Here is a 15299-nt window from a genome sequence, read left to right on the forward strand (position 1 = left end):
GGTTACGACTTACCGCTGTACGTTTCCCATTGCAGAAATGGGGGGTAAATGCTGTCTTTTATCTACTGATGCTAAGATCACATCAAGAAATGCTCTGAAATTTTGGAGTATGCTGGCCATTGTTTTCTTCTGTACATGTCTACCTTTATAAATCAGGTACTAATCATCGTAATCTACTTGACTGCAAGCATTTACTAGAATTTATACGGGAAAACAATCCAGTGACCGATATTTGTACATTACGATGTTTATTTTTTTTCTAGTGCCTAACACAAAATGGCTGAGATAGTGACAGTTCAGCAAAGATGGCTATGTGAGTCGTAGCTCCTTCCTTTGACCCCCTGAGGTGGAGGTTCCCGGCTGCGTAACCAGGGCAGGCTATTGCTGAGGCACTCAGCTGACCACACTGCATGGGGTATGTTCACACCGCATGGGGTATGTTCACACCGCATGGGGTATGTTCACACCGCATGGGGTATATTCACACCGCATGGGGTATGTTCACACCGCATGGGGTATGTTCACACCGCATGGGGTATGTTCACACCGCATGGGGTATGTTCACACCGCATGGGGTATATTCACACCGCATAGGGTATGTTCACACCGCATGGGGTATGTTCACACCGCATGGGGTATGTTCATACTGCATGGGGTATGTTCACACCGCATGGGGTATGTTCACACTGCATGGGGTATGTTCAGTGGCAGGATGTCAAGTGACATGCCACAGGGTCCTGGATGTAGTGCAACTGGCATCCATCTGCGAAGGTCTCTATACCACACACACACACACACACACACACACACACCTGTACTCATAGCTTTATGGGGACTCTCCATTCATTTACTCTAATCCCAACAATGACAACCCTAACCCCTAACCACCCCTAACCTTAACCATAGGTAAGGTTTGGCATTTTAAAGTTTTTTTAGAAACTTGGGGCACCACGTCTCCTACCCCTTGGGAGAACATGGGACGCAGCTGTCTAGGCACAGCATTGTGGTGTCACTGGGTCACATGCAATCGTAACAGGCCAAGTGGATCAGCAGAGCATAAAAGCTGAGGGTTAAACGCCATGTCACCACGGGAATGACGTCCTGAGACTGATTGCGTGCTTTAATACTCCAGAACATTACAAAGTACAATCCCAGTGTAATTCATACCGAGACCTGTACCTTTTGATGCTTAGAGGAGCACAACAATGCCAGAATGGTTCCTTAACACGATCATGGTTGTCAAATAAAAGGGAAAAAAAACAACACCTTTGCTCCATGTTGGACACACAGTTGGACTTCAGGTCCAAAGCTTGCTAGACACCCACAGAAGATGGGACCAAGCCAGAAAAATCACAATGGCTATCAAACCTTCTCTTGCCCACAGAGGCCCCCATGAAAACAGTGCAAGAAGCACTGATCTGCCAGTCCCCGGCTGTGATGATTCCCACAAATCAATGACTTTCTTTGCTATTTTAATTTGCCAAAATATTGTAATTTCAAGCATTTCCACTCAAACCAAGAGACTCATTAAGATATCAGAGTCGGCACCAATACATTTATATTATACTGAACCATGATTTACATGCACAGCTAACAAACAGAGGGTTGCAGGCACAGTGATCCTGAAGAGACCATGGGCTTCACACACATAGTACCTGGGCAGAACCTCGAACTCTCAAGAAAAGCCAAGACAAAGATCCCAGACCAGTAAAACTCAAAGTGCTTTCAGAAACTTACTCGCAGAAGAAGAGACCCAATCCATAGCAGCAAAGCTGACAGATTCTACCACTCAGTTAAAATTTTGGCATGTTAGTTTTGAGACAGAAAATGGTTCCACACCATCTCTAGCATTCTGAGGCAGCACAGCAGGCTTGTGGTCCTGATTTATATTCCAGGGTGATTTCTGGACCAAAAATGATGACCTTATATTTGCATACGTAGTTCAAGGATTGTGTCCCTGAAAAAGCACACATGCAACATGTAATGAGATCACAAACACTTGGAGCAGACTTAGCACTGATTAGACAATTACACTATATGAAGCCTTTTGACGACGTGTTATTTTCCATTTCATTATTTCAAGAGTTTTACGTGATTGCTCTCTTCCTGGGGGGGCAGACAATAAATTTCCCAGCTTATTCACATGGATTTGGTTGTTTTCTTCTACCGTCCTGCGGGTGATTAGAGGGGGGGAAATATCCCATCTAAATGTAAGAGTCATTAGCACTCGCACTTGGTACACGGGCCACAGCCTTTTTGAACTGGGATTGCTTAAAAGATTAAACAGTAATAGCTAAATATCTCACTAATGAGTCAGTTCCCACCCCCCAATTATTATGCATTAAGTCTAAATTCAACCTATGCTATCCAGCAGATAGATGGGAATACTAATTCATCTGAATTAATGACCAAAGGCAGCCTCCGTAACGGATAGCGTGTGGAATTACAGTCTTACGCACAGTCACAGAGCCTGAATGCTTCTGTGCTTATATATCCCATCTGCAGTCACCTTCCATCCTCTTAAGTGAGCGGAAGACAAGAGAATAAAATACAAGAGTGACGGCCATTCAGGGCAGCAGAAATAAACATGAATCAAATTGACCATAAATGCACAAACAAAACTCAAATATCACAATGGTAGGAAGCGGTGGGTGGCACTTCCTGTGAGGCTTCGGGCGTTAACGTTTATTTAAGCCGGCTATCTGTCCTTGTTTTCCATTACGGGGAAGCAGAATGGAGCAAACAAGTCAGCAGGGCTGAGGCTGTCCTCTTTAGGTGGTGATAAATGTGGAGGAGAATACGAGGGCGTGGCCTCACCGGCGTGACCACAGGAAGACATGAGACGGCCTCCAGAAACGGCCTCGTATTACCTCTTCAAAAAACTCTCTTCCAAAATGGAACTGAACAAAGGAGGACCTAGTGGATACTGTCACTCTCTGAAGGAGAGATAAGAGGCTCTGCATTATGCACCAGAGTGAAGAGAGAGAGATGGACAGATGGATGGAATAGAGAAGCCTAAACTGTGATGTCAAATTGTCCCACTGGAATACAACTAAGCCATCAATCACCAGTCAGCGAGCAGCTTCATCTGGTGGCAAGAGGCGGATCAGGTCTTATTTGTCCAGTCGCTACAACAAGGGTGAGGAACCTGATCCATGGAGGGTTTTTGGGATGACTTCTCCATCAGCCAATAATAAAGCAGAGCCTCTCAACTCCAGTTCTGGGGACCCTCTCGCCATGACCCACTGCTGATTGAGAGATCGTCCCACAAACCCACACCCACACCAGCCCTCCATGGATCAGGTTCCCACCCCTGCACCACACAGCAATTATTGCTGGAGCACTGGCACCATCTTCAGCTTCAAGACCTTCACCTGTCCAGGCTATGAGGGCAGTCAAAGCCACAGGCAGGCTGGCTTCGCTCCACAAAAACCACAGCAGTAGATTAAATTGTCACCAATGCTCGAGTTGAGACTTTCTGCCCTGGGCTACAATAGCGTCTGCCATACACTTCTGCTACATAAAAACCTCCGACTCATTTTTAATTTGCACACATTTAACTTCCATTATGATCTTTTATCAATGCATCTCATATCTGTACAATAAAGTAGTTATCTGTGAATCTACCGATCAGCCTTCAGTCGACTGACAACTGTAACCTTGAATATAATAACATGCTTTTCTTAAAAACTCCATACGAAGCTGAATGAGTTTCATGAAGAGGAATATTCAAAAGTAAAGAAAAATCCTGAAATGAAAGCTCTCAGCTTGAAAAAGGCAAATATCTATGTCTTTTTCTTTTTTTTATGTGCAGAGTCTGTAGTTATTCTACTCGACAGAAAGCATTGGTCACTTCCCTTTTCCTTCAACACTGCACCATTTTTGGCACTGCACATGGAAATGGATGAGAGTGGAAAGAAACAGCCATGCTTTCTCGGGGTGCTCACTCACCAGCTTCGGCTGATTGGACGTGTCCATGAAGCTCTGAGAAACTTCTGGTTGATTTTCACGGTCCCCGTTTGGAAACTAGTGAGCCAAGATGTGTGCATATTCCATTTTCTAAACAGGCATCTACATCTTTCTCAGAACCGATTTTCTAGGCCAGAGAAAGACAGATCAAAGCCATTGGTCTTAATTCCCACAGAGTGATGTCTGGTGGGCTGAGGATTGTGGCTATTTTTGATCTAGTCTCCTACTTTATCAAATTATCTCCAGCGTTGTTGTTTTTTTAAAATGACAAAGCACGTTTGAAGATGCCTCCTGCATTTTCCTGAAGAAAGCACATCAGTCAAACAGTGGCAGGAAAGTGGGCCACTTAATCCAGGAGGACGGCCCCTGGGTGAGGCCCCCACCTGCCCGCCCCTGGCGCGCCATTTTCATTGCCTGTCTGAAAGTTCATCAAAGATTGCGAGCTGGCCGGCATCAACAGAAACATTCCAACATTCGAGAGACATCAGTTAATGCATAAAAAACGGTTACTGTTTCTTCAAAGTGACAGATTTAAAAATGAATGCACGATTTAGCTGGTATTCAAACACTCTGCTCTCCAAAAGACGGCAGCTGGCCTTGGGCTCGTTAGCCTGACGACACTCAGCCGGTGCTGCTTGCAGGAGCCGACAGATTCAGCCCAGGAAACTTTCTGCAGCTTATTGGGAAGTGCGTGGAGAGGAGAGCCTGTGAGGGGAGAGCCTGTGAGGGGAGAGCCTGTGAGGGGAGAGCCTGTGAGAGGAGAGCCTGTGAGTGGAGAGCCTGTGAGGGGAGAGCCTGTGAGAGGAGAGCCTGTGAGGGGAGAGCCTGTGAGGGGAGAGCCTGTGAGTGGAGAGCCTGTGAGAGGAGAGCCTGTGAGTGGAGAGCCTGTGAGAGGAGAGCCTGTGAGAGGAGAGCCTGTGAGGGGAGAGCCTGTGAAAGGAGAGCCTGTGAGGGGAGAGCCTGTGAGGGGAGAGCCTGTGAGGGGAGAGTGAGCACACCAAGGCTTCCCTGACACAGTGGTGGCCCTGTGTGCAAGGAATTAAAGTCATTCTGTGAAACAGAGGCCAATACTGGAGTTCAAACATTTTAAAATTTATGTGTGCCTGTAACTTTTGGGAGAACATTTTAAAATGAATTAAGTAAATACGTGTCCTTGTGGTAAACAAGCCAGCATGTATATTTATGAAATGTGAAGGAGTGACTATAGACACACACACACACAGAGACACACACTCAGACAAGTTGCTCTTCCTATCTAAATGGGGACCGTCCATTCACACTCAGATACACAGACACACTCCGACACACAGTCAAACACACAGACACACTCCGACACAGACAAACTCAGATAGACAGGCACACTCCGACACACACACTCGAACACACACACAGACACACTCTGACACAGACACACTCACACACACAGACACACTCAGACACCAACAAACACACTCAGATACACAGACGTACACACTGGATTTCAGATATGGCAACTGCACAGCAGTGACAGGGAGCCTGGGGGGGGTGCTGGGAGCCCCATACAAGAGAAGCTCTCCGCTGCTCAGGCATGTTTGGGTTCTGCAGGTGACTCAAGGACGAAGACGAAACAAACAGCATGCCCCCCATGGGGGAAGGCATAAGAGGGCACAGGCAGAGGTCTCCAGCCAACCTGTATACCACCACCCTAAGGTTTAGGGCCCCCTCTAGCCACTACACTGAATATTAAATAATATGTAGAAGTTGAAGCAGCAAATTCGTTAGCTGTGATCTTCTGACGCTATTCGCTGGCTAGTTGTTTAGCTTTTGAAGCATCTGGGGGATCGGGGGGGGGGGGCTGGCTGTTAACGACCTGAGTGTGTGACGGACACATTGGTGTCTCTCATTGGTGCAGGGTGCTCACAATGCTCACAATGCTCACGCGGCAAAGCATTTGCAGGGACTGGCTCTTGACGCCCATTTTAATGTCATTAACGAACCTGTGCTGAAACCACCTGAAGCAAAATCAGCGCACTTACGGGCCGGGGTTCATTTTCACACTTACAAGTGAAGAGGGACGAAGCGCGTTTTGTCAACAGGACAGAGGGCCGTGCGCCGTGCGACCCACCAGAACCAAATCAGCATCAGCCGCCCCGAATAATGCATGTGGCACGGACAGAGAGACGGAGCGCTGCTCCAGATGGCACCTTGGCAGCCACAGCAAAGCCTTCCCTTCGTTATGCAGCAGGAACGCAGCAGCACTGCACGCCGGTGACCGCACGCCGGTGACCGCAAGCCGGTGACCGCATGCCAGTGACCGCACGCCGGTGACTGCAAGCCGGTGACTGCAAGCCGGTGACCGCAAGCCGGTGACCGCACGCCGGTGACTGCAAGCCGGTGACCGCAAGCCGGTGACCGCACGCCGGTGACCGCACGCCGGTGACCGCACGCCGGTGACCGTGCCGATGCAGGGGCGCGTCTGGGGTCCCGGCAGGGCCGGTGTCCATCTCACAGCTGGATGGGGGGGGAGTTTGATATCATACACTCGGTGGCTAACATGTATTAAATGCTTAAGAAACATATTAGAAAAGTGGCATTTATATTGATAGTGAAGTTTGGTTATCCTTGAGTAAAAATTCATCCATCGATCTATCATTCACCCATCCATCCATCCATCCATAGACAGGTAGGATGTCCGTCCATAGCTGGGCACACACTCACAAACACAGAATCACACGCTTCAGGCCATTAAGACTAACTGCATGTCTTTAGCCTATAGGAGGGCATGCAGACGCCACAGGTAAAGAGAAAGGGGCAGGATTTGGACACTGGAGCTTCATGCCCACTGACCCATGCGGGACCCCGGTGTTAATGTAGCAAACATCTGATAAAGTCAGGGGACCCCCTGACTCACTCACCTAAGCAGGAGAGCCACATTGGCTGTGGTATTCCAGGATCACTATCAAACATCTGATAAAGTCAGGGGACCCCCTGACTCACTCACCTAAGCAGGAGAGCCACATTGGCTGTGGTATTCCAGGATCACCATCAAGACAGACTGAAGTGAACAAAGCAAGATTTGAGGAAGCCGTTTTTAAAAATCCATATTACAATAACTGGAATTTTGGTCTATTTTCAGTATCAGACAGCTCTATGTCTGTGAGATCTGCGTAGCTGGAAGAGAAAGTCCCGAGACATACCATGGAAAATTAATGGATTTCATCTCCGAGCTGCTGCACACAGAGAAGGGGGCCGTCGAGGGACACCACATCCAAAGCCACGAAGAGGAACGAATCGTGTTGTGCCGTGAGCCAAGCGACGCATTTACAGGCAGCATTTCAGGACAGTGCCTGTTTACAAAGCGGGTTCTAGTTTCTGAGACGCATGGCCAGCATAGAAAGTGGAGAAATCCTGTTCACATAGACATACAGGCATATGGATGTTTTGGCAATAACCAATTTTGCAAGATATTGCAGCTGTATGAGAGGGAATTCCAAGTTACCCAGACAGGGGCAGGCTTGCTGTTTCTGGGGCCCCATTCAAAAAATCTCCCCCCACTTCCCCAAGATATTTCCATGACTAAACGAATAGCTTGGAATAGAGCAATAAGATCATAGTTAAGCTAGCTGGGTTATCAGAACATGCTGCTTCAGCATCTCAATAAGGAACGTTTGTTTAATATTTGGTGTAGTGACTGTTTGTGAAAAACATGGGGTCCCAGGGGCCCTCAAAGCTCAGGGGGCCTCATGCAAATGCGTGATTTGAATGGTGGTACCCAGAGTTCCCTGAGTGTCCTGGCGTGGGCAGACACACACACGGACATGCACCACTGGGGGGCGCTGTCGAGGGGAGGGCAGACACTCCAACATCAAGTATCAGACCCACTGTACTAGGATTAGGGGCCCAATATATCGACGAGAGCTGTTTATTCTGTTCAGTGTATACTCAGATAACTAGAATGCATTGCATACGTGCTACAATAATGGGATTTGAATCTCAATAGGCCACAGTTAATATTCTGTTTGTTATTCAGTGGATTCTGGGTCTATTGTGACATTAAAAGCACACAGCCAGGGATTCTCAATGTATACATCAGAGCACCTCATTTTGTCTTTATTAAAGTAGCATAGAAACAGGAAGGGATATATATATTATATATAAATATGTAATGTATTATGTGTGAGAATAGCCAGCGCTGTGATCTGAGGTTTCACATTTCTGCCTTAGAGTGGTCGTTGAAGATTATCATGTGACAATACATTTCCAAAAGTACTTCCCTTGTTTTTATTGCCTGCTACATTTCATACACACCTGATTTTTTGCAACTGTGGATGTAATGAACATTATATATGTTATATACATCTTTGGGTTTGTGTGAGGGGTGCAGGGAGAAAAGAAGTGAAGACTACACTAAAACAACAGGAGCACAGTGAACAATAAAGGATTCGCAGCCATTCAGAGTTCAATCCAGTTCCCCCAAGTGAAAACATCCCCCCCCCAAGGTAGTACTGGCTCAGTGGGTTGGGATGCAGTGCCTCTAGTCAGTAGGTTGCAATTTCAGGTCCAGAAAGTAGAAATCCAGACCAAGATTTTGTTTCAACCAACCAGTTGAGTACTCTGTGACTGTGACTCTTTATGCTCAACTGATTGGTTGAAACTAAATCATGGTCTGGATTTTTAGTTTCTGGACCTGAAATTGCCACCTCTGGTAGGCTGTGAGTTCCAGTCAGCAGAGTGATGTCACTGTTAGGCCTCTCAGCAAGGCTCTTAACTCCCAGCTGCTATAGAGACTGTCTGCTCTCCTTTCCTTAGAAAATGCCCCCATCGTAGGGCGGCTCGTGGCAGATTCTAAACATCAGAGATTTCATTTTTTTAAATATTACTTTGTGCGGCCATCATGAAACATGTGCTAAATGATGGAGCGTGCAAATAATTAAGGAGATATTTGTTTGCAGCCCATTGATCACAGGGAGTCCCAAAGCCTTGTGCTGTTAAGCTTTTTAGCACCGTTTGACGAAAAGGGGCATAAGAGCCATAAGCGGAGCTCCAAGGTGAATGTGGATTTATAGCCGGTGTCACATTAACCGGCTCCCAGAATGCACCAGATATCCACCCTTTTTCGGTTTTCCTTTTTGACTTTGAACATGCGACTTCTCTTTTTAAAATGCTTATATATCTGGAAATACGAGAGGAAATTTACAATGGTACAAATGTCAGTCTCAAGGTTATCCACTGAAACACCTGGATGGAAAAATGCCTTTTGAAATGAAAGTGCTTGATTAGCTTTGAAAGACAAAAAAATCTCTCAGTGTGGACCCCGTAGTCTGAATATTTGAAAATGGTAAAGTTTAATGGTACTGCTGGTTTCCAATATGAAATACATCAGGAAAAGGGGCTTCCTGAGGAGCTGAATGAGTTCTACGCACGGTTTGATACACTGAACAACACACAAGCCACGCCCCCCACCACCGACCAGATCAGCTCTCTGCCTGCAGCCGACGTGAGGAGAACTTTCATCAAAGTCAGCCCACGAAAAGCTGCTAGACCAGACAACATCCCAGGTCGTGTGCTGAGAGACTGCGCTGATCAGCTGGCAGATGTCTTCACGGACATTTTCAACTCATCGCTGAGCCAGATGATCATCCCAGCGTGCTTCAAGTCCACCACCATCATCCCAGTGCCAAAGAAATCCTCAGTATCCTGCCTGAACGACTACCGTCCCATTGCCCTGACCCCCATCATCATGAAGTGCTTCGAGAGACTCGTCATGGCACATGTGAAGAGCAACCCGCTCACTGGACCCGCTGCAGTTTGCGTATCGACAAAACAGGTCGACCGAGGATGCCATTTCCACTGCACTGCACCTCTCCCTAACCCACTTGGACAAGAAAGACACATGTCAGAATGCTGTTCATAGATTTCAGTTCAGCATTCAACACCATCATCCCCCAAAAACTGTCTGAGAAACTGAGCGAGTTGGGACTGAGTACCTCCCTCTACAACTGGATACTGGATTTCCTGTCAGAGAGGCCTCAGTCCGTCTGAATCGGCGACAACATCTCTGCACCATCAGACTGAGCACAGGAGCTCCTCAGGACGGTGTTCTCCGCCCACAGCTGTTCACTCTCCTGACACACAATCGCACCGCCCTGCACAGCTCTAACCACATCATCACGTTTGCCGACGACACGACTGTGTGGCGTACAGAGATGAGGTTCAGCAGCTGGCGTTCTGGTGCTGTGAGAACAACCTGTCACTGGACGTGGACAAAACCAAGGAGATGATCGTCGACTTCGGGAAGACTCGCCCCACCCACACATATCTCAGCATCCACGGCTCTACGGTAAAGACTGTAAACAGCACCAAGTTCCTGGGAGTTCACATCTCAGACGACCTCACCTGGACCACCAACACCACCTCCATCACCTAAAAGGCCCAGCAGCGTCTCCACTTCCTGAGACGCCTGAAGCGGGCCGACCTTCCTCCTCCCATCCTCACTGTGTTCTACAGGGGCACCATAGAGAGCGTTCTGACCAGGCCGACCTTCCTCCTCCCATCCTCACTGTGTTCTACAGGGGCACCATAGAGAGCGTTCTGACCAGGCCGACCTTCCTCCTCCCATCCTCACTGTGTTCTACAGGGGCACCATAGAGAGCATTCTGACCAGCTGCATCTCCGTGTGGTTTGGTAACTACAAAGCCGGCGATCTCAGCCGTCTACAACGGACTGTTAAAGCAGCTGCAAAGATCATCAGAGAGTCTCTCCCCCCGCTACAGGACATCTTTCACAAGCGCTGCATCAGGAAGGCCTCCTGCATCGTGCTTGACCCCTCACACCCCTCACATGGACTCTTCTCTCCCCTCCCATCCAGCAGACGCTATCGCAGCATCGGGGCCCGATCCACAAGACTGCGAAACAGCTTTTTCCCACAAGCCATCAGACTCTTGAACTCACTACCTGCTCTCCCACTCCCCCACCCCCACCATGGACCGTTAACTGACTCTACTGCACCACTGCACTTTACACTGTACACCTCACTATCTTTGTGAGGCAGATGCTGCTCTATGATCAATCCTACTCATGCTGCACTGAAATTGAACCCTGTTTATGTTTATGTCTGTTTATGTCTCTTTGTCTTTTTATACCCTTATTCTATTTATATATTACTTATTTGTGACCTATTTGTTCTTTGCACTGTTTTTAAACTGGAGCCACGTCGTCTCGTCTCTCTGTACACTGTAATGTATATAGCAGAGATGACAACAAAGTTTACTTTGACTTTGATCAGCGCAGAAAGCCATCTCCTCCCCTTTTCATAATACAAATTTAGTCCTTTTTATGTTACGTGTATGTAATTAATGTCAGAATATTTATTTTGTAGTGTATATTAGCATGATGATATTGTTTTGATGTATGGGTTCAAACCCAGCCTCAGCTCATCTGCAGGTCCTTGAGCAAGACCCTTAACCCCCAGCTCCCTGGGCGCCCCAACAAGGCCCTTAACCCCCAGCTCCCTGGGCGCCCCAACAAGACCCTTAACCCCCAGCTCCCTGGGTGCCCCAGCAAGGCCCTTAACCCCCAGCTCCCTGGGCGCCCCAACAAGACCCTTAACCCCCAGCTCCCTGGGCGCCCCAACAAGACCCTTAACCCCCAGCTCCTTGGGCGCCCCAACAAGGCCCTTAACCCCCAGCTCCCTGGGCGCCGCTACAGGTGGCCGCCCTTCGCAGACAGCTTACTCTACAAAGAGCAAGTTGCGGGAGGCGTAAAAACAATTTCTGTGCACTGTTCCACCTGTTGATCAATGAAGTATCAATTATTCCATCCATTTTCTGCTGCTTATCTGGGTTGCAGGGGCAGCAGTCTAAGCAGGGATGCCCAGACCTCCCTCTCACCAGCCACCTCCTCCAGCTCCACTGGAGGAATACAAGGGCGTTCCCCGGCCAGCCGAGAGATATAATCTTCCAGTTCAGCTTTCTTTACCACAACAGACCAGTACAGTGTCCGCATAATTGCTGTCGCTGCACTGTTCCACCTGTTGATCTTCCGTTCTCTTTTTCCCTCACTTGTGAACAAGTCCCTGAGATACGTAAACTCCTCCTTTTGAGGCAGTAAGTCATTCCTCACCAGGATGGGGCACTCCACCCTTTTCCAGTCAAGAATCATGACCTTTATTATTAAGTGCTGATCCTCATCCCAGCCGCTGCAAACAGCCTCAGTTCGTGCTGAAGGTCACAGCCCGATCAAACCAGCAGGAGCACATCATCTGCAAAAAGCAAGGATGCAATCCTGACACCTCCGAACTGGACCCCTCCACCCCTTGGCTATGCCTAGATATTCTGTCCATAAAGGTTATTTAGTCCAACACCCACCAAGAATGAGTCTGACTTTCTGTTCGTAATGCAAACCAAACTCTCGCTCTGTTTAAATTCGACAAGTTATCGATATCGACCAATCACATCTTGTGTTTACCTGTACTCAACTAACAGCATGCCAGATATTGTTGCAGGACACGCTCTCAACAGACAGGATCAAATACGCAATGGTGGTGCAGGAGGTAGGGCTACCGTTCGGCTACCGGAGGGTTGCAGGTTCGAGCCCCGGGTCCTCCTGATTCCATCGAAGTGTCCTTGAGCAAGACACTGAACCCCAAATTGCTCCCGGTGAGCTGGTTGGTGCCTTGCATGGCAGCCTCCGCCACTGGTGTGTGAATGTGAGTGTGGATGGGTGAATGTGAGGCATACAGTAACTGTAAAGCGCTTTGGTACTCGTAAGAGTAATAAAAAGCACTATATAAATGCAGTCCATTTACCATGCCTGATTTTATGTTGTTGATCATTAAACTTTATTCGCTTTATCTGCAAAAAAATGTTAGTGAATTTACAGTTAGCAGAAATAAATTTAGTGGAATCTAATTGGTCTGCTAACAGTTTTCAAAGTTAACCGAAATGCTAATCCACTAATGAAAAACTTCGCTAATTAACGATTAGTGGATTAGTGGACCCTGCCCATCACTGGCAGCATGAATACCAAGATCACATGGTCAAGGGCCAGACACAGGTCAGCAAGATGCAGAGCAGTATGTACAACAAATTCACAACCCATATAGGGAAGCAGCATTTTGAAAATGATCAGTCTGAAAAGATTGATAAAAGTTTGATAAAGAGGAAACTCGATACCTCACAAAGGTCCCGTTTCAGGGAGATCAGATCTCCATCAGGCTTATTAAGATCCAGGCTGCAGGTGTCTGAGGTATTCAGGTGAAGCAGGGCATGGGCTGATTGGGCCAGTCTGATTGGACAGGGTCTGTTTGGGAGTACATCATCATTTTGAGCATGGACTGTTTGGCTGGGGGAATGTTTGGGCGGAGGAATGTTTGGGTGGGGTATGTTTGGGCATGGTCTGTTTGGGCAGGTGTCTGTTTGGGCGTGGTCAGTTTGGGTGGGGTATGTTTGGGCATGGTCTGTTTGGGCAGGTGTCTGTGTGGGTGGGGTATGTTTGGGCAGGTGTCTGTGTTGGTGGGCCCTGTTTGGGGCGTGGTCTATTTGGGTGGGGTCTGTTTGGGCGTGGTCTATTTGGATGGGGTCTGTTTGGGCAAAGAAGCTCAGACTGCAGAGCGCTATTGAAGGGCCACCAGATCCAAATACCAGAAAGAGTGTGGGGGGGGAGCTGCAGGAACACAGGCAGGGTGTAATGAGTCTCAGCGTGGCACTGTCTCAGCGTGGCACTGTCACCAGGCCCCCTGGCTGATCGATTCGCCCTGTTGATTTAAACAAAGAGGAAGGCCACCCATTTCTGTCGTACCCAGCGCCAGCTTCAAACAGGAGGCTCTGCTTGGACCTACAAATGGCCAAAATATATCTGGACCCACAGAGACAGACAGATACGAATGTGGGGAGGCCGAAAAATGCCGACAGCACTATGTTGAAATAATCGTGATAGAGGACTTTGGGGGGGGGGGGGGGGTTAAAACACTTTCAACATCACTGCTGAAACCACAGATGAGAAATGAAGCTGCATGAGGTCAGGCTGCTGACCAGAAGATTCAATAAGAAGATAAATGACAATGAGGTATTTGCTGGAATTTCATAGATGGCAGAAATGGCTTGTGGGAAAAAAGATGCAGGATATGCGAAAGGCGGAGAGATATCAATTAAGCTGATCCAATACTTTTCCTAGGTGAAAAGCAACCTCAAGCCCTTTTCACATTAAAATATTTTTGATTTTTATGGACATCCTTGGGTCCACATCATCGCCGCTGCAAAGAGCTAATGAGTTTGGCCGTGGGTATTGGCTTGAGATGTATCGCATCTCTGGATCGCTGATCATTGAGGCAAACGTGTCTGGCCATAGATGGCGGTCAATAGGCCCGGATTATCAGCCTCAGACTTTATCAACACGTACACAGGTATTTTTAAAAATAGCGTTTTCTATACGTTTTGGCCTTTCGTCTACTCGCAAGTGACATTTTAGGTCACTGAAAACGGAGCTTTTGTATGACACCATCCAGGGTGAAGATTTTCAGAAACTCCATTTTCAGTGTGGACATATAGACAGGGAAAATGGGGGTTTTGGCTTGCAACGTCAGAATCTGTGCCGTCGTCCACTTTGTTTGATGTCAGAATGTGTGCTGTTCGCTGTTTACATTAGCTGTATTTAGCCTAGCAGAACTGGTAATAAGGCTTCTGATTGGCTTTTCGGTTAGACTTATATCGCCACCTGTTGGTTTGGCATACTCATGACAGCATGTCTTAGTGTATTCATGTAGACAGAGATTTTTTTCATAACAGAGGAGAAAAAAACCTGTGTATGTGTGGACAAGGCCTCAGATACTGTGCAAGGATCAGAGGAGATGGAGAGGAGGGCCGGAGCTCCCATTGACACGCAACTCTCTGTGGGCAAACCTGAAGTCTAGCAGATTAAATAACGGCGCTGAACGTGGGAGCTGCCATCTGGTGTTTCACAGCAGCATCGCTCTCCAGCCAAGCTCTGTAATGTGCCTCGGATCTCTCAGTGCAGCAGATGTCAACCAGGAGCGATCAGAGATGTGAATTAAAAGTCTTCCCAGGATGAGTGCATCCACATCCCAGTAGAGGATCCTCCAGAGTGTTGATGGAGGAGAAGGACACCTCAGCTCCATCCGCCTGGATGTTCCCTCCAAGCAGATGTCTTGGCCCCAGCTGTTAATTTCGGCATATATTCCGAGGCTCGCCTCAGTACGCTCCTACAGGATGCCATCAGTCCCATTCTGAACAGTCAGCCGGGGCACAACCCCAAAGTCTTCTGTAAATACGACCTGATTTAAGCCATTGCTGCTTCAAAATGCAGAACTCTTCCAGGATCACGTGCTTCATTTA

This window comes from Paramormyrops kingsleyae, chromosome 3 (genome assembly GCF_048594095.1).
Source record: "Paramormyrops kingsleyae isolate MSU_618 chromosome 3, PKINGS_0.4, whole genome shotgun sequence".
Classification (NCBI taxonomy): Eukaryota; Metazoa; Chordata; class Actinopteri; order Osteoglossiformes; family Mormyridae; genus Paramormyrops; species Paramormyrops kingsleyae.